Source organism: Hyla sarda, chromosome 5 (genome assembly GCF_029499605.1).
Source record: "Hyla sarda isolate aHylSar1 chromosome 5, aHylSar1.hap1, whole genome shotgun sequence".
Taxonomy (NCBI): domain Eukaryota; kingdom Metazoa; phylum Chordata; class Amphibia; order Anura; family Hylidae; genus Hyla; species Hyla sarda.
Window position 1 is genome coordinate 180,173,397 of NC_079193.1, and position 20,777 is coordinate 180,194,173.

Here is a 20,777-nt window from a genome sequence, read left to right on the forward strand (position 1 = left end):
ACATATTACATACTGTACATGCATTATATACACACACATACTGTACACATTACATACTGTACATGCATCATACACACAACACACATACTGCACACATTTCATACTGTACATGCATTATACACACAACACACATACTGCACACATTACATACTGTACATGCATCATACATACACACATACTGTACACATTACATACTGTACATGCATCATACACACAACACACATGCTGCACACATTTCATACTGTACATGCATTATACACACAACACACATACTGCACACATTACATACTGTACATGCATCATACACATACACATACTGTACACATTACATACTGTACATGCATCATGCACACAACACACATACTGCACACATTACATACTGTACATGCATTATACACACAACACACATACTGCACACATTACACACTGTACATGCATTATATACACACATACTGTACACATTACAAACTGTACATGCATCATGCACACAACACACATACTGCACACATTACATACTGTACATGCATTATACACACAACACACATACTGCACACATTACACACTGTACATGCATTATATACACACACATACTGTACACATTACATACTGTACATGCATCATGCACACAACACACATACTGCACACATTACATACTGTACATGCATTATACACACAACACACATACTGCACACATTACACACTGTACATGCATTATATACACACACATACTGTACACATTACATACTGTACATACATCATACACACACACTGTACACATTACATACTGTACATGCATTATACACACAACACACATACTACACACATTACATACTGTACATGCATCATACACACACAAACTGTACACATTACATACTGTACATGCATCATACACACAACACACACTGTACACATTACATACTGTACATGCATTATACACACACACTGTACACATTATATACTGTACATGCATCGTACACACAACACACTGTACACAGTACATACTGTACATGCATTATACACACAACACACTGTACACAGTACATACTGTACATGCATTATACACACACATACTGTACACATTACATACTATACATGCTTCATACACACACACACTGTACACATTACATACTGTACATGCATCATACATACACAGATACTGTACACATTACATACTGTACATGCATCATACACACACACTGTACACATTACATACTGTACATGCATCATACACACACACCACACTTTACACAGTACATACTGTACATGCATCATACACACAACACACTGTACACAGTACATACTGTACATGCATCATACACACACACAGATACTGTACACATTACATACTATACATGCTTCATACACACACACACTGTACACATTACATACTGTACATGCATCATACACACAACACACTGTACACATTACATACTGTGCATGCATTATACACACACACACACACTGTACACATTACATACTGTACATGCATCATACACACATACTGTACACATTACATGCTATACATGCATCATACACACACACAGTACACATTACATACTGTACACATTACATACTGTACATGCATCATACACACACATACTGTACACATTACATACTATACATGCATCATACACACACAGATAGAATAGATCAGTGTTTCCCAACCAGGATGCCTACATAGGTTGCAAAACTACAACTCCCAGCATGCCCAGACAGCCTTTGGCTGTCCGGGCATGCTGGGAGTTGTAGTTTTGCAACAACTGGAGGTACACTGGTATAGATACACACATGCACTTTATATAGTCATCCACAGTAGTAACACACACAGGCACAGTACATAGACATACACATATGTACACACACACACACATATATATATATATACATATATATATATATATATATATATATATATATATATCCACACACACACACGCTTATACAAATATACATGCAGGGACACCTACTATAGTCAGGCCCCATGTTGTACAGCCTCTGCGGTCTCCTCACAGCTCTGTGCTCTCTCCTCCCCCCTCACCCTCCTCCTGCCCAGACGGCTGAGAGAAGAGTCCAGGGCTGAGGGAAGATACCAAGTGCAGCGGGGGTGGGGGGGGGAGCGGGATTGTGGTGAGGTGAGAAGAACTCCAAAGCTGCAAATGAGTTTATTTTAAAAAAATGTCAGACATTTGGGGGCCCTCTTGTTTGACTGGTTGCCTGGGGCCCGGAGCACAAGCTCCAAGAGCATGATTGTTAATCCGGCCCTGGTGATGGGGGGAATTGCCCCGTCGCTACAGGACGGGCAAGCACTGGCTCTGCTCGGGCCCCCCAGCCAGCTCGGGGCCCCAAGCAAATGTCTGGTAGCGATGGGCCTGCAGATATACACACACGCATATACACCACTGAAGCATACACACACACAGTATACACACACAGATATAGATAAACGCATATACACCACTGAAGCACACACATGCATAAACACACATACATTTACACAAACACAGATATACATACACTCATATACACCACTGAAGCACACACACACAGTATATACACACACATACATATGCACACACACAGATATACATACACGCATATACACAACTGAAGCACACACACACACACACACAGTATATTCCCACACAGATATACATACACGCATATACACCACTAAAGCACACACACAGTATATAAACACACATGCATACACACACAGACACCACTGACACATACACACATAACTTACATGTCTCTCAGTCTTCCTTTCTGCAATCATGCCGCTCCACACTCTAGGTTTGAGGACCTGTGGGTCATGTGACTTCTCTGGTGGGTTCTTCAGCCCTCTCCTGCACACACTTATGCCTTAGAAATTATTGCACATGACAGTTACGTGATGGTTTTTGCAGTGATTTGGGCCAACAAAAAACTACAAAACTGCAATGTATAATATATAATAATTTCTAATTCCTAACTGCATGCAGGACTATGGGCTGAAGACTAAATTGCTACCCCCTGCTAAAGCCAAGTCCACTCTTTCTGTGCTGAAAAGGGGCATATACTGTAGAGATCAGCACTGAAAAAATGTTCTTACAAATGTTTAGGACATACTATTCTTTTTCAGTTATCAAGTATTGGTATACAGCTTTAAAGGATTTGCTGTTAACATCTTGATGCCAGATACCACAGGACACCTTCAGAGGTATCGTGAAGTCCATGCCTGTGTCTATGCTGTTTTGCAACACAAGTTGGTAGTACACATTAGGCAGGTGGTTTTAATATTATGGCTGATCAGGGTATATCACATCAAATATGTGTCTATATCAGAGGTTATAAGGATAAATAATTTGAATATATCTGATTTTTTTTTTCAGGTTGACCAACACTCCCTTTTCCTGACTAGCAGCATATAACTTTCTTAAAGTAGCGCCTCAAACTTGGCTCACCACTGTTTTACTAAATCTGTTATACATGAGTCTGCTAGGTCAACAACTGGTTAGAAGCTTGTGAGACATCTAATATATTTGTGCTAAGGGACCACAATCGGCCAGAGCGAGATTCATTCATGATGTACTAGTTGCCTCATCATTTCCCTCATTTACTGCTAGGACCTGCATAAAAGATAAATCTCTCTTATAAACCTTTAAGTGGTGCAACTGCAGGGGAAGTCGCCATCATGCTCAGGGGAAAAGTGCTATCTCCTATGGCCCTGAAAATTGATATTGAACATGGAAGGAAAAATCTCACAAGCTGATAGCAATTAGCTAAAAAGGATTTGCGACTCCATGATTCATCACACCAGGGAATCCAAGTCATTTGCAGACAGTGTTTCCACAATCCCAGCATGCTGCTCTAAAGATATACCTCTGTTTACCTCTAACACTCTTGTGTGACATTTCCTTTTTTAAGAGACTATTTTCACAGAAACATAGCAGTTTGCCTAGGCATTGCCATCCTTTGATTCTTCCCTGACTTACTGAATGCAAGAAGCTCCGACTGTATGTTGGCCAAAATAAGCTTTCAGTCGGGAGCATAAGTGAATGTGTATATGGTTTACTATAATAAAGAGCAAAAGGTCACTTTGTAATGAAGAGGAAAAGGCCACTCTTGAGATTTATTTAAGGGGACTTATGGGGTTACAGAAAACCAAGTCTGATACACCACTGACTGCATTTTAAAATGTAGTGCATTAAAATGGCAAGGCATTCTCCCTAGAGTCACCTGGTGATTTGACTAATGAATAGAAGAGAGGAAAAAATAGCCATTAATATGTTTGACAGACAAAAAGAAAGATAAAATAGGCTGGTGTGAAACCTGAAATGAAAACTGTTCTATGTACATGGCAAAAGGCTGTAACTAGTTGTCTCTCTCCGCAAAACCCAGACAAAGACTCTGTTGCCTCTAAGCCATGTTAAATCATCATTTAACACTGACATTGGGGGTAACAAAGAAATGAACAAGAGATATTCATTATATTGGCTTGTACATGAAAAACAAGTGTATGTGTACGTGCATAGTTCACTGTCCTTGCTGATTTCTTATCAAATAGCATCTTTTTAATGGCCAGTATCCAAACTTTTGATCGGTAGAAGTCTGAAATCAGCGGGAGAAGCACTAGCTAAGCGTGTTCTTTGTCTGCTCTTTTATCGCTGCAGAAGATGGAGTTCTGTAGAATTCTATGGAGCCTGTCTCCAGCGGTAAGACTAAGAGAAGGGTATAGAGGTGCTCAGTTGCTTCTCCCCACCGGTTCTAGCAATCGGTGGGGATCTTACACGCAGACCTGGACCAAGCAAAACTTTTGGCATGTCTCTAATAAGGGTGCATTCACACCAAGTTTTTGCAATACAGTTCCCGTATACGTTTTCAATGTAAAACCGTACAGAACTGTCACGATCATACCCTATCGGTCCAGCCAAGACATTAGAGAGAGTGTGATGGTGCAAGGGTTAAGGCCACCAGACCTCTGGGTATACACTACTAGTCCCAGCAAGTCACCAAATTAACCCTTAGATAAACGTGTTTATACCAGAGCTGCCTTCAGAAAGGTGAGCTCATATATTTAGAGAACAAAGACCAGAGCGGATTAATTAAACATTTAATCTGATAAAAGGTATCACAGTGCTATGCATAAAAATAAACAAATGACATACAGTTACAAAAATATGAAAGAGTTTGGCAAGGCAAGTTCAGAAAACAAAAGATGAAGATCTTACAGCATGATGATATAGCAGTCCATGAGAGTGAGTTCCAGCTGTTCTTAGGATGGTCTTGTCAGCTTGTGGCACAGCATTGAACACCCAACTTTGAGTCTAGCATTGTTTTAAATATCATATCTGCTTTCTTGGGAGGGAGACTCCATTCCCCCCTCCTCTCTGATCCCACCAGGGGGTCTTCTCTCTTCCTGGCCCCCTTATCTGTGTGATTATATGATGGGGCCATAGTGCCCCTTACATCCTGCTGCTTCAAAAAAGCTTTTGACTTCAAAGGAGATGTAAACAAACAGCCAGACCCCCAATAAAATGCAATACACAAAAGGATACAACGTCTGAATGACCTCTTACCCATGTCTTGGATAATACATCACATACAGTTATAATTTATAATACACATATAGGATTTTAATAATCAGGCCTTGGGCCTGACAAGAACAGTATTGAAAACCGTATGCATTGACTCTCCATTGAAAACTTATGCCAAAAGATGCATCAGGTTGTGTCCGTTTTGCATCCTGTACGGTTTTGTCAGTTTTTTTTTCCCGTACCTAAAACCGTAGTCTACCACGATTTTTCGACCGATTGAAAAACTGTATTAAACTGTACACGTTTTTTTTAACATGGGAGTCAATGGGAACTGTACAGAATCGTCTGTGCGTACGGTTCCCTACGGTTTTCACCATACGTTTTTTGACTTTGCACAGTTTTTTTTCTTGGAATTTCAATCAAACAAGTGAAAATTGATTCAAAATGGAGTGAAAAGTAAAAAACTTATACATTTTTTTCTTAAAGAACGGATGCAACTGGACATCCTTTTTCAAACCGTATACGGTGTTTAACTGTATATGAGTTGAAATTTGTACACTCGTTTTGATACAGTTTAGTCAGGTTTTGAGGAATCCATTTTTCATCAAAAACTGGATACGGGAACTGTATTGCAAAAACGTGGTGTGAATGCACCAGTTTAAAAACGTTTTTTTTTTCTTTTTCATGTGTTAGATAAATTTAGGATGTCCTATAGTTTTCTAAGATACTCTTTTAAGCACAGGACACTTTCATTAGCATTACCTCTATATTATCATTCTAAAGTCGTAGCTGTAAATTGAATCTGGACCAGAGATGATGAATATTAGACTTTAAGACTATATTTAAATTTTATTTAAATAAGTGAATATTCCCTATTAAACCATTTTTATTACAAAGCTGGCAGTACACCTAGCAATACCCGTCGCTATCACCTATGGATGGCCTCACTGCAAACTCTAGAACAGTTTTGTTTGTGGGTTTAAAATGTTTGAGATTATGTTGCTTTTTTTGTTAAATTAATATAAAGCTGACATTGCTTCTTAAGTGTTTTTTTTTACATGTAAATCTTAAATATAGAATATAAATCTGATCTTTAAAATAAACTTGCTAGTTGTGAACCAAATGACTAAATTCATTGAAATCAGCCCATTGTAAGAAGGCCCATAAGCATGCTTAACCAGAATAGGTCTAGCGCTTCTTAAGTTTTTTTGGCCTCATCCTTCCATTTTAGACTATTGATACCCCTAGAAATTATGCACCAAGAAGTAGTTGTTGGAGTGAAAGTGTAGAATGGGAGTGTAGACTATATATATATATATATATATATATATATATATATATCTTCACAGGTGGAGTTTTAAATGGATCCAGCAGGTCACCCAGTCAGAGGCTATATGCCCAGCAGAGGTGAGTGGATAGTTGAGTGTTAGGCTCAGAATTTGTGCTAGGGTCCCATCCTAAATGAGGCCACCTCCCCGTGGTGGATGGGGGACACGTTTTGATCAAAAAGTGCGCTAAGAGCCTAAATTTTTTGACCAATGTGTGCTGCTGCAATCCTCTTTTTTGTATACTTTCTCTCTCTCTCTCTCTCTCTCTCTCTCTCTCTCTCTCTCTATATATATATATATATATATATATATATATATATATATCTATCTATATATATATATATATATATATATATATATATATATAGTTTGAGTGTAAGTAAAGACTGTATCTGCCTTGGGTGTGAGTGTAGGCTGTATGTGCCCTGAGAGAGAGTGTAGGCTTAATGTGCCCTGAGTGTGAGTGTTATCGGGGAGGCTGATGCAGCACCTTGCCAAGGACACAATTAGCACAGTGAATGCCTCTGTCTGGAACACAAATTGCCCCCTTCTCTCTCCCGCAGCCTCCCTACCCTTGCAGAATAAAGGGTTAAAGAAGCCTTACCACAGTTAATCGTCTGGGTCTGTATCGGCTCCTGGCAGCCTAACGCAGCAATTGCTGCACACATTAGGTCCATCCCATAGGAAGGGGTTGTATAATGCTATATTTATATTAAAAAAAATATATATATATATATATATATTCTTTTTTTTAGATGCTGGGCGTCCAAGAGAACATTGAGTGTCGGTTAAAGTGACCTCTAGTGAGGTGGGGCATAGGCCCCCAAAGAAGCACCAGATTATAATTTGAAAGGCAGTTTTAACCCTTAATAGACAAACAGTTTGAGTTTTAAGCTTTACTTTATTCTGTCAGACTGAATTCAACATTCTTTTTCTTCTTGTATATGTTCAATACCAAAAATAGATCTCAGAAACCCACTTGTCGTCACTACAGGGAAAATGTGATATATCCAGACCTTTCTGGAGCATGTTTTAATGCAAAATGTAATTATATCTATAAAAGGCTCACAGGAGAGAGGAAAGAAAGTTTTCTCATGTGGATTCCCCAGCTTAACTGAAATGGACAATACATTGGTTAGCACATTGAAATTCAGCAATTCAGTCAGTATTAGTTCCTAAAAAGTATTGTGGAGCTATGCCAGGAACTTCTAAATTACAATATATGGAAGGCAAATTAAAGACATATTTAGCAGAAATTACTTAATTTACCTCAGTACTATTATGAAGACTTCACATTTCTGAATAAATTAACATACTAAAAGCTACGACTAGATAAATGCTATAGTTAGACATTTAGCAGAAATAAAGCTCAGATATTGTGAGGCTTGAAATACATTCACTGTTCTGTTGTAAATAAAATTATAGCTGTTTGGTAATGTTTAGATGATAGGTTAAATAAATAACATTAAATAACTGCAAGTGAACAGTTAGTTCTTCAAATGTATTGGATGGAAGCAGGAAAAGCACCTACAGGAGGCAACTATCTACAAAGGAAACTAGGGGGCAGCTATCTACAGGGGAACAATTATATACAGGGGACACCTACCTACAAGGGGGACCTACCTACTCTTGGCACTTATGTAACGGGGGAAACTACCTAAAGGGACATGTCTACTGTAGAGATCTAATTACCTAATGGGAAGAGGGCTTACCAATTCTTCCACAACCCTCTTAGTTACCCACTCTACTGTGTGGAACACCAAGGTGGGAATGATTACCGTTTTGGGCACTATAGATTCTAGAAAAGTACAGAGCCTAAATGTTTGTCTGACAGGTTCTTCAGAAATGAGATTTGTGGCTGGAATAAATCATCAAGACGGTCTGGGCCAGATGGAGAAGAACAAGCAAAGTGAACAATGTCCCCTTTGAGTCATTGGATATAACTGCAATGTTATCACTTATATGGTCTCTAGAGGTAGCTGTTGTTGTTGGTCTGTCACCTGAGTGTAGGAAGTCCTCCTAAACGCAGGTGATAGAGTGACATCATTATTGCTGTTAAAGTGGCATTATCACAATTTACAACATAGGGGATAACTTGGTGGTGGTGGTGGTGGTAGTTTGTAAACAATTATTTTTCTTGTGAGTGATTTTATTTCTATGATTTACAGACAGCACACATTTTACTAATACCCCATTTTCTTTTACATCTCTATGAAATGTGAGTGTAATAAAATATATTATGGAGCGGTCGCTCATATCAGCCCTATGTTTGTATTTCTTCTTCGGTGTAGCTACAGAAGGCACAATACTTCAGAAAGTCCTTCTATCCAGTTCCTCGGGCATTCAGAGGGAATTACATTTCAGCCCAGAGGGCAGTGAACAGGCTCAACTATGCTTGTTTTTACAGAGTTCTGAATGTAGCATGACCTTTTATGTACATGCTTTTTTAGGTTAGGGGAGAGGAAAATACTATGCATTAGGAAACTTAACTCAGATCATTTGGATTAACTTCTTTATTAAAGTGCAATGGGCTGTGCGTAGACCCACAATTTGGGCAGTATGGCTAGAAACATCAGGATCAACATTGTCTGTCCGGCGTTCATATCGATAAAAACATGTATAAAATGTGATATCTTAAAACATTTGAATTCCAATATTTTGTAAGATGTCTATCAGTCATGTCTACTATTTAAAAGTAATTAGGAATATTCCAGTGCTACGCTGGTTCTATAAATATGTATGACATAAAATGTGCAATAAGATCTTTGCATGTTTCCTAGCTTTCTTTATTGGCATCCTTATTCGCATCTCAGGGGAGATCTGCAAACCATAGAGCTTGGACTTTGAACATCCTCAAGTCAAGCATCAAAAAAGGTGACAAGGGTTAGGGAGGCTCCCCTGACATTTGGTGCACAGACATCAGCCTGCACAATTAAGGGCCACCTTTCCAGCAAACAGTAATTGAAAAGTGTGAACCACATGGGTCTCAAGTCAATAATAGTGTAAGCACACAAATGACACTCTAAGCTTTCTTCTTTCACCAGTCACTGCTCTTTGCTTTTCACCTTTTATCCATCTCAGCATCTTCGCTTAATCCACTCTAATGAGGTGAATGATACTGCTAAATATAGGTGTAATGGTTTCACGTTGGGCAAATAGGACAGCAAAATCTCACATGTCCCACAATGTATATTATGATGCATATATGTGTAGAATTTACTAGGTAGTTTATCCCCAAAATATAATTCTGAATACAATAAAAAATAGGATCTTGTACTTATAAAAGCCCTCTCCTGAGTTAGCCGCAAGCAAAGGTGATGACTACACTTAAACGGGTATTCCAGTAAAAAACATTGGCTCCAGAAAGTTAAAGGGGTACTCCACTGTTAGACATCTTATCCCCTATCCAAAGAATAGGGGATAAGATGTGTGATCATGGGGGGGACTTCGCTGGGGACCCTTGCGATTTCTTTGAGGCTGATGACAGACGGTGCAGGGGATGGTTCATCGTGATGTTACAGCCCCACCCCCTCATGACGTCACATCTGCCACCTCAATACAAGTCTATGGAAGGGGCATCATGCTCCTTCCCATAGGCTTTTATTGAGGGGGCGGGGCATGACATCATGAGAGGGAAGGGCCGTGACATCATGATGCCCTGTCCCCTGCACCTCCCATCATCAACCTTGGAGAAAACTTAGCTCCAGGCTGCTGAGGTACCGGGCTGCTGCAGGGGGGATTGAGGGGTTCCTCAGCGGTGGGCCCGCCACAATCAGACATCTTATCCCCTATCCTTTGGATAAGGGATAAGAAGTCTAACAGTGGAGTACCCCTTTAAACAGGTTTGTAAATTACTTCTATTAAAAAATCTTAATCCTTCCAATAATTATCATCTGCTGAAGTTGAGTTGTTCTTTCTGTCTGGCAACAGTGCTCTCTGCTGACAACTCTGCTTGTCTCGAGAACTGCACAGAGTAGATGAGGCTTGCTATGGGGATTGGCTTCTACTCTGGACAGTTCCCGAGACAGGTGTCAACAGAGAGCACTTAGACAGATAAGATCAACTCAACTTCAGCAGTTCATAAGTACTGAAAGGATTAAGATTTTTTAATAGAAGTAATTTACAAATCTGTTTAACCTTCTGGAGTCAGTTGATATATAAAAAAAATTTTTTTCCTGGATAACCCCTTTTAACACTCTTGGATTCCCTGCCCTGGAAGGTCATTACTGGTGACCACATGTCATATTCATGTTCACAACCAGCAGGTGACTGCTAACAGTAACTAATGTGTGAATTTGCTTTTCCTTTTCTGCATTTTAACCATCTGTCAGTATTTAGGGAGCAGTCAGAACCTGGGTGCAAAGTCAACTATCCACTGTTTATATAGTAGATGCTGAAACAAACAAAAAAAGACAACAACTTCTACAGCTGGGTTAACACAGAATAAAATGACAACAAAGTACTGCAGTAAAATAGGTTTAAAATGTGGAAATTTTTAAAGTCTGCATAAAAACTTTAAAAATAAACTGCAGTATTTTAAACATTGCCGTATTTTATTGCTAAATTTTAAAATAATGTGAGCGCTGATAACATAGACTTAAAACAATTCACATATATATATATATATATATATATATATATATATATGTATTATTATTATTTTCATTTTACATTGTTTGAACTCAACCTTATCAGATTAGTAAAACTAATGTTTTATGGTGGTAGTCATTCCTTTACCAATATTTTTTGACTTTTGAAATTATTGTAAGAAGAGAAGTTTGAGAAGTTTCCTCTTAGTTTTATGTTGTCATTAATGCAGACTAGTCGTAAGAAAGCAATAATAATAATAAACAAGGCTTCAGCCTATAAAAACATGTATAGATATGTGCACACACAAGGTCCGCTATAGAACATTAATTGTCATGCACAAATTGCTTATAAAAGACTTTTCATACAATGACTTTCTATAGGATTAGGCCACAAGGCTTAAATGTACACATAACTTCAAGCAAAATACTGATAATTTTACACTTCTCGCTCCTCCCATTCTTTTCTTTAAGTCTAATCTGATTTTGCCAGTTCCCTTTGATGTATTAGGGGCAGGCAAGTCATGTCCACAAGTACAGATGGAGTAAATATGGAGATTAGCCTCTCCTCTTACTGCATTAGCTCCTAATACCTGATTAAGTCCAGAATCATGCAATTGTCTCAGTGTTGGCTATCGGAGTGGCAGAACACAGAAGGGGGTTGGATGAAGGATGATTTTGTAATAGATACTTATTTTATCCAAGTCCTCTAAGAAGATTAGGCCCGAGGGTGTCACATTAGCTATGATCTTCAGGCCTTTGGTAGTCTCTTGCAGTTTTCAAACACCTCAGCTTCAACCTTAGAACAAACAGGCAGCTTGGACTGAGGCCCCATGTAGTGGCATGAATAATTGCACATTGCCAAGTGTTTGAAGATCACAAAGTGCTGTGTAAATTATCCAGTTTGGGCTTAGTAGCAGTGATTTGTGGTGACTTATTGCATCTTTTCACAGTACAGAATTCAACTTTCTACAGTTGTTATCATGACTTTGATGAAGAATGAAAGTTAAGCAATGTTCTTACACTACCCAGCGTTTCACTTGTGGGGGTTTTAAGTATTAACACAATCTGTTCCTTAAATTTCATGTCTTCATATTCGGCATTGGTTGACTTTTGTCGAAAAGGAAAAGATTAATGTAATGACTTCAAGCATTAAATATACTTAATATGAACTTTACAACTCAACTTCCACTAAAATGTGAAGACAAAAAGCTATATAAGTTCTTGACATTTGGACATTTCCTTCTTTATTAAAAACCAAAAGTTGAATATCCAGTTACATAACATCCTTCAGATTGACCCATTTTATGTTTAAAAAACAATAAAATCTATTACAAGAAGAAACATCCAATGTTAAGTGTAATGATTGCTTGTGATTGTAATGAATGAAATAATACAAATAGAATTCCATGCCTGGAATATACTTGGGATCCCAGATACAATTTTGGTCAGTATTTTTAGCCAAAACCAGGAGTGGAACCAACACAGAAAGCAACAAAAATAGAAAGAATTTTCCACCCATTCCTGGATTTGGCTAAAAATTACTGACCAAAATACTCAGTGAAATACTATGTGTGAAACTGGCTGTGTTTGCACATCAAAAAATCAAAAGAAAAATATGGCCATAAAATAGTGTAAAAAAAACTTCAAAATATGTAATCTAATAATGCTCTCTATGAAAGTGTATAGAAAAGAGTAGTGTTGCTCGCGAATATTCGCAATTCGAATATTATTCGCGAATATCGCATATTCGCGAATTCGCGAATTTCGGGAATATAGCTCTATATATTCGTAATTACGAATATTCGTTTTTTTTTTTTTTCTTTTCTTCACAGTACACATCACAGTGATCACCCCTCTCTGCTTCCAGCTTGTGTGGTGTAAAGAAGGCTGTAATACTACTGTGTGAGACTGGCGTGCGAAAATTCGCATATGCGAAAATTAGCATATGCTAATTTTCGCTTTATATGCGAATTTACGCGCGTGTTAATTTTGTATATGCCAATCTTCACTTATGTTAATTTTCGCATACGCGAACTTTCGCATATGCGAAAATAAAACGAGAATATAACGAATATGCGAATATTCGCGAATATATGACGAATATTCGTCCATATATTCGCGAATATTCACGAATTCGAATATGGCCTATGCCGCTCAACACTAGAAAAGAGGTCATCAGTGCATGTTTAACCCATTCAGGACACAGGGCTTATGGGTAAGCCCCTGGTGTCCTGGTACTTAAGGATGTCCCACTCTGGATACTTAAGGATGTCCCGCCCTGGTCCCGTTACCGGGGTTTGAAGCATGCTCACGAGCAGAGGGTCCTGACTGCTATCAGCAGCCAGGACCCAGGGTTAATGCTGGATATCACCAAAATCCATCAGCTTAGCGGAGCTGATTCTGACCATTACGGTGAAATTGCGATGTCCGATAAGCTAAGAGGATAGCGGGAGGGCCCTTACCTGCCTCCTTGCCATCCGATTGGTGCTCTGATGCTCCCAGCCAGCCATGGCAGGCTGGAGCAGCAGATCACTGATAGCACTGATGAATGCTGAGCCAAAGTTTAGCATGAAACAGTGTATGCATCAAACGATTGCATGTTATAGTCCCTACCTTAAAGGAAAACTGTCACTAACCCCCCCCCCCCCCCTGCACTAACCAGAGGTACTGCCTGGCAGTGCGGGGGACACTGATCAATATGATGCCTACCATGCCCGAATCCGTCAAGCCGTTCGCCCGGTATCTTCATTTTTCAACATATGCAAATCATCTTCTAACTGGTACGGGCAGGGTTACTGCCTTCATCTGGCACTGTGACGTCAATGCAGCTCGTCCGCAGCACTGCCTGGTTTATGCACATTCATGCCCTCCCTCCGCGCTCTGCATGTGACTCCAATGCGCATGTGTTGGTTTACTGCTCCTTTACTTATTACACTCTTACTGCAGCTCTGCTCCGCCGGAATGAAGCTGAGCTGAAGCCGCTTCTGGGTGTACACAGGAAGCCGGCACATTCACAGTGGAGACACATACAGAGCGGGGAGGAGAGGGAAATGCAGAGGGAGTGCATGACTATGCATAAGCCGTGCAGCACTACAGACAAGCGGCGCTGACATCCCAGTGCCAGATGAAGGTAGTAACCCCGCCCGTGCCAGTTAGATGATTGATGATTTGCATATATTGAAAAATGAAGATAACGGGCGAACGGCTGGATGGATCCGGGCATGGTAGGCATCATATTGATCAGCATCCCCCGCACTACCAGCCAGTACCTCTGGTTAGTGCGGGGGGGGGGGGTAGTTACAGTTTTCCTTTAAGCCCCTACCATAATAAAAGTTTAAATCAACCCCCATTTCCCATTTTTTTTAAATAAAATAGTGTAATGTAATAAAAAAAATAATCATATGGGGTATCACCACATGTGTAAATGTCCAAATTATTAAGACATAAGGTTAGTTAAACTGCACGGTCGATGGCGTACACGTAAAAAAATACCAAAGTCCAAAATTGAGGATTTTTGGTCACTTCAGTTTGGAAACTTTAAAAAAGTCCCCATCAAAATAATAACCCTGTATGCGGAAAAATAAAAAAGTTATAGGGGTCAGAAGAGGACAATTTTAAATTTGGTATCCTTGTAACCATATGGACCTACAGAATAGACATAAGGTATCATTTTTACCAAAAAGTGCACTGCGTAGAAACAGAAGACAAAATGGTATTATTTGTTTTTATTATTTCACCCCACAAAAAATGTTTTTTTTTCTGCAGATTTTAGTATTAAATAAGTGATGTCATTACAAAGTACAATTGGTGATGCAAAAAACAAGCCCTTATGTGGGTCTGTAGGTGCAAAATTGAAAGTGTCATGATTTTTAGAAGGGGAGGAGGAAAAAACAAAAGTGCGAAAACTAAAATTGGACTGGTCCTTAAGGCCAAAATGGTCTTTGTCCTTAAGGGGTTAAAATAATCTTGCAGTTTTTTGGGGGGTCATTAGGCCTAAACAAAGTTGAGACTTCTTGTCCTGTACAGATAATTTCCTAGGAATGTCTTAATACTCATTACAGATAGGATTCCAATGAATGGTGACACCAGCAGATAGATAAGTCACTGTTAAAGGGGTATTCTGGTGGAAATTTTTTCTAAAGCAACTGGTGCCAAAAAGTTAAACAGATTTTTAATTACTTCTATTTAAAAATCGTAATTCCTTCAGTACTTATCAGCTGTTATATGCTCCACAGTGCTCTCTGCTGACACCTCTGTCCATTTTAGGAACAGTCCAGAGTAGAAGCAAATCCTCATAGCAAACCTCTCCTGCTCTGAACAGTTCCTGATATGGACAGAGGTGTAAGCAGAGAGCACTGTGGTCAGACGGAAAGGAAATTCAAAAAGAAAAGAACTTCCTGTGGATCATACAGCAGCCGATAAATACTGGAAGGATTAAGATTTTTTAATTGAAGTAATTTACAAATCTGTTTAACTTTCTGGCACCGGTTGATTAAAAAAAATGTTTTCCAGTGGAGTACCCCTTCAAACAGATTTGTAAATTACTTCTATTTAAAAATCTTAATCCTTCCAGTACTTATCAGCTGCTGTATAATACAGAGAAAGTTCATTTCTTTTTAAATGTATTTTCTGTCTGTCCATGGTGCTCTCTGCTGATACCTCTGTCCATGTCAGGAACTTTCCAGAGCAGTAACAATTCCCCATAGAAAACTTCTCCTGCTCTGGACAGTTCCTGACATATACAGAGGTGTCAGCAGAGAGCACCGTGGACAGAAAGAAAAGAAATACAAAAAAAAAACAACTTCCCCTGTCTTATACAGCTGCTGCTGTAATGTATAAAGCTAAGATCCCCCCTCCCTGTAAAATTATCACTACACAGGTCACAGAGAATGTCTAGTAACATTTCCATTTCATGTGAATGGGACAGGTCTTGTCCATTGTTGCCTATATTCATGGGTTCTGCTGTAAAGCATATCACTTAATGCTGTGAAAAATAAGTCAGACAAGACAGGATCCCTCATAATAATGTACAAAAAATGATATTAAAAAATCAGAAAATAGAAAAAAAAAAAAAAAGTTTCCGCATCTGGCTCTAATCAGAGGATACATTTGCTTTGACCTGCTAAGGATGAAGGGTGTATTGGGTACGCCCTTGTGTCCTGGTACTTTAAGACCAAGGGCGTACTTGTACGCCTTGTTCCCGTTACTAGTGTTTAAAGCACACTCACAGGCCGAGCGTGCTTCAAATCCGACTGCTATTAGCAGCCAAGACTCAGGGTTAATGCCAGGCATCACCGATCAGGCCAATGCTGGGAATTAACCCTTTAGACGCCACAATCAAACTTGATTGCAGAGTCTAAAATGAAAGTAAAAAAGATCCTGGTAGCTCATTGAAGCTGATCAGGACCATCGCAATGAAATCTCGATGTCCCAATCAGCTGATTGGATGGCAGGAGAGCCCTTACCTGTCTCCTCGCCATCCATCGGTGGTCTTCTGCTGTCTTCGTCCTCTGCAGGCTGGAGCAGCAGATCACCGATAACACTTATCAATGCTGAGCCAAAGCTCAGCATTGAACAGTGTATGCAATCGCAAGATTGAAAAAAGTTAAATGTGTTAAAAATAGTTAATAAATGTGAATAAGCCCCTCCCCTAATAAAAGTTTGAATCACCCCCCCCCCTTTCCCATTTTTAAATAAAATAATGTAATAAAAAATAAACATAAATATAGGTGGTATCGTCGCATGCGTAAATGTCTGAACTTTTAGGGACTATTCACACATACAGTATTCTGCACAGATTTGAAATTTACATTGAATTTACAGTTTACATTGAAATCTGCAGCAGAAAATCATGCGCATCAAATCTGCTTATCAAATCTGCACAGAATAATGTGAATAGACCATTAAAATATAAGGTTATTTAAACCGCATGGTGGTACACGTAAAAAATACTAAAGTCCAAAATTGTGCATTTTTGGTCACTTCTTATACCATAAAAAATGTATAAAAAGCTATCAAAAAGTCCCATCAAAGTAATAATGGTACCAATAAAAACTGAGAAAAATTGAGCCTCGTATAGCCCCATATGCAAAAAAAAAAGTTATAGGGGTCAGAAGATGACAATTTTAAACATACTAATTTTGATGCATGTTTTTAGGAGTTTTTAAAAAGTGTTAAAATAAAACCTAGAAAAATTGAGCATCCTTGTACCTACAGAATAAAGAGAAGGTGTCATTTTTACCAAAAAGTGCACTGCGTAGAAAAGGAAGCCGCCAAAAGTTACAAAATGTCGGGTTTTTCTTTCACCCCCCAAATAAGTTGTTTTGTTTCACGGCAGATTTCGTTATAAAATAAGTGAATTCATTACAAAGTACAATTGGTGATGCAAAAAACAAGCCCTCATATGGGTCTGTAGGTGTAAATTTAAAGCATTCTGATTTTTACAAGGGCTTCGTCCTTAAGGTGTTAAAAGGAAATGGACAGATGGATCAACCCTACTAACCTAAATATACAGATGGTTAGTGTGGGTGATTCTGAGTACAATTATGTATTCCTTACCCCAATCTGTCCAGCCATTCCTGAGATATTTATTTATATATTAATTTGCTGATAGATTGTATTGGAGCATCACTTTTTATATTCCACTGTGTGTCTGTAATGTCCTCCTGTTTTTAAACTAATATTTCAGGATGCTTCAGGACACAAAATTCTTCACTACATTTCACTTCACTACAGTGTGCATTCTCACACTGCCGCTCAGCCTATCGCCGGCCGAGCCGGGACTTCACTGCGGCCGGTGATTGGCTGAGTGCAGTATGACTCGCCGACCACCAGCAACCAGGAAGAGGATCGCGGCGGAGACCGAAGCCGGTTACCGGAGGCCCCGGGGGAGCAGAGGAAGGTATGTACATCTTTATTTTTTTTACTGCCGGCAGTATGGGGGACAATTTTTATATTCTGGAGTTCTCCTTTAAGGTGAAAATGGGCTTGGTCCTTAAGGGGTTAAAGCATTATATTTTTATTCTTATTTCTTTGAAGGTACTTTTGGACTTTACTGTCAAATTTCGGCATATCTCAGTTGCATACTAAAGGGCCTGGTCGCTTACACATGCATGCATGTAACAATGGTGGGATTTCAGCCTATAAGCCCATGCATTGTAATCCTGATTAAAAAAACAAAGCTTAGTGGACTGGGTGTCCCAAATAACAGCATGTGGTAAGTACTTCAGCACACACAGCTAGCCTTAGAAGCTAAATAGGAAGGGATGAACTAAATACAAGAGTGCTAGTAATATCCTCTGGAAGTTGTGTGGGATCTGGGTTTGATGTAATGTGTAAATTTCTCAAGAACATCAGTAAGGTAAGAGGGAGAAAGGACTTAAGTGTAATCCTTGCTCTGTCCATTTACATACCACCAAGAACTGATGCCTACATGCTTATAGTACTTTTTAGTTTATTTTAGTAGTTTTGTTAATAATAAGTTGAATAAACTGCATTGTTAATCTGTGGATCAGTATAAAGAGATAAAAAAAGAAGTAAAAGTACAATTATAATCTCAAAAATATTACAGTGGTAATGAAGGTAAAATTGAAAAAGTGTATTCAGTAAAAGTTTAAATACAGTATCATATATCTGCTTATTTGCTAGAAATGAACAGTGTAACAAAAGTTCTGCTAATCTCTTCGCCAGCAGAGACAATAATCGTCTGTAGATCATTATTACCGTCAGGGTTTCTCTTCCTTCATTGACTACTTACACAAATAAAATAACTGACATTTGGACCATACACAGACTTATAACTAAAATGTGGCTGCCCTTAAAAGGGAACTCTGATATTAGACATTTTATCCCCTATTCATAGAATAGGGGATAAGGGGACATTGTGATTAGAGTTGAGCAAACTTTTCAAAAGTTCGGATTGGTGGGCTCTGAAAAAGTTTGGTTCATGATGAACAGGTTCTTCACAAACTGGCAATTAAATAAGTTTCATAACACATGTATAACACTGCCTAAAAGTTCTAAAGCCATGCATACCACTGTTAGGGTCACCTAGGTATGTATTCAAGTAGTTTTAAAGTGGTTTTATGGCTAAATTAAGGTAAAAGTTACGGGGACATGCGGTAACCCATGGTAACTAACAGCTTGTTTAAAAACACACTGCACTAGCAGATTTTGTATTTTTTTTTAACACTTAGAAGACATCTGTAGTGCAATCTATAATTTATCCCCTTCGGATAAGGGATAAGTTATAGATCACGGGGCGTCCGAGTGCTGGGGCCCCCAGCGATCTCCTGGACGGGGCAGCGGGAGTCTGCAGGAAGTGCAGTGTCGTCCCCAGCAGAAAGCCACGGCAGACACGCCCCCTCCAAGTAACTCTATGGGATACATGGAGGGGGCGTGTCGGCCTCCGTATTATAATGCTGCCACGGGCCAGGAGATAGCGGGGGGCCCCACTCAGACCCACCGCAATCTATAAATTATCCCCTATCCTTTGGATAGGGGATAAGTTATATTGCACTACAGATGTAATTTAAATAAAGCTGCATCAAGTATTTCGTTTTGTTGGCAGATTCCCACCATGTTAAAATGCACACAGAGGTATTGGAAGATGCCATGGCTTTTTTGAGCGTTTCAACAATTCTCAATTTTTGGGAGTTGCAACAGGATTAGTGATGGTGTCTCAAATTAGTGAAGAAACAGTAAATACTGAAGACATAGTTTTTGTAAACAATGAAAAGTTTACAAAAATATATAAAAAAGTCTCCCTTTTTGAAAGTTGCGACAGAATTGGTGACAGTGTCTAAAAATAGTGAAGAACTTGTATAACTTGAAGAAATAAATGTTGAAAAGTCAAAAATATTTTTAAAATTCTCCCTTTTGGGAGGTGCCACAACTTGTGTTGTTGGAAAGTGAAGAAGACGCAATGGCTTTTTCCAAGCATCCCAAAAATTCCTACTTTTGAGAGTTGCAACAGTATTGATGTCCCGAAATGGCGAAAAAAAACTGATTTCATATGAAAAGCAGAAAAAATATCCCTATTTTGGGATCATGGGTTGTGTATGTGTAGGCCTGGCTGGTAGTAGCAACGGAAGGATGGTGAACTGGTGGTAGTTGTAGTATCCAGAGGAAAGCAGGAAGTAGTAGCCTATTGCAAGTAGCCAGAGGAAAGCAGGCAGAGGTGGACTAGTGATACTTCTAGAAAACTCTGATCGCAGCGTCGGCGATTCCCGGCATTAAATGTGGGTCCTGACTGCTCATAGCAACCGGGACCCACCGGGTATGAAGCATGCTCAGCTCGTGGGCACACTTCAATCTCCGGTAAGAGGAACAGGGCGTACAGGTAC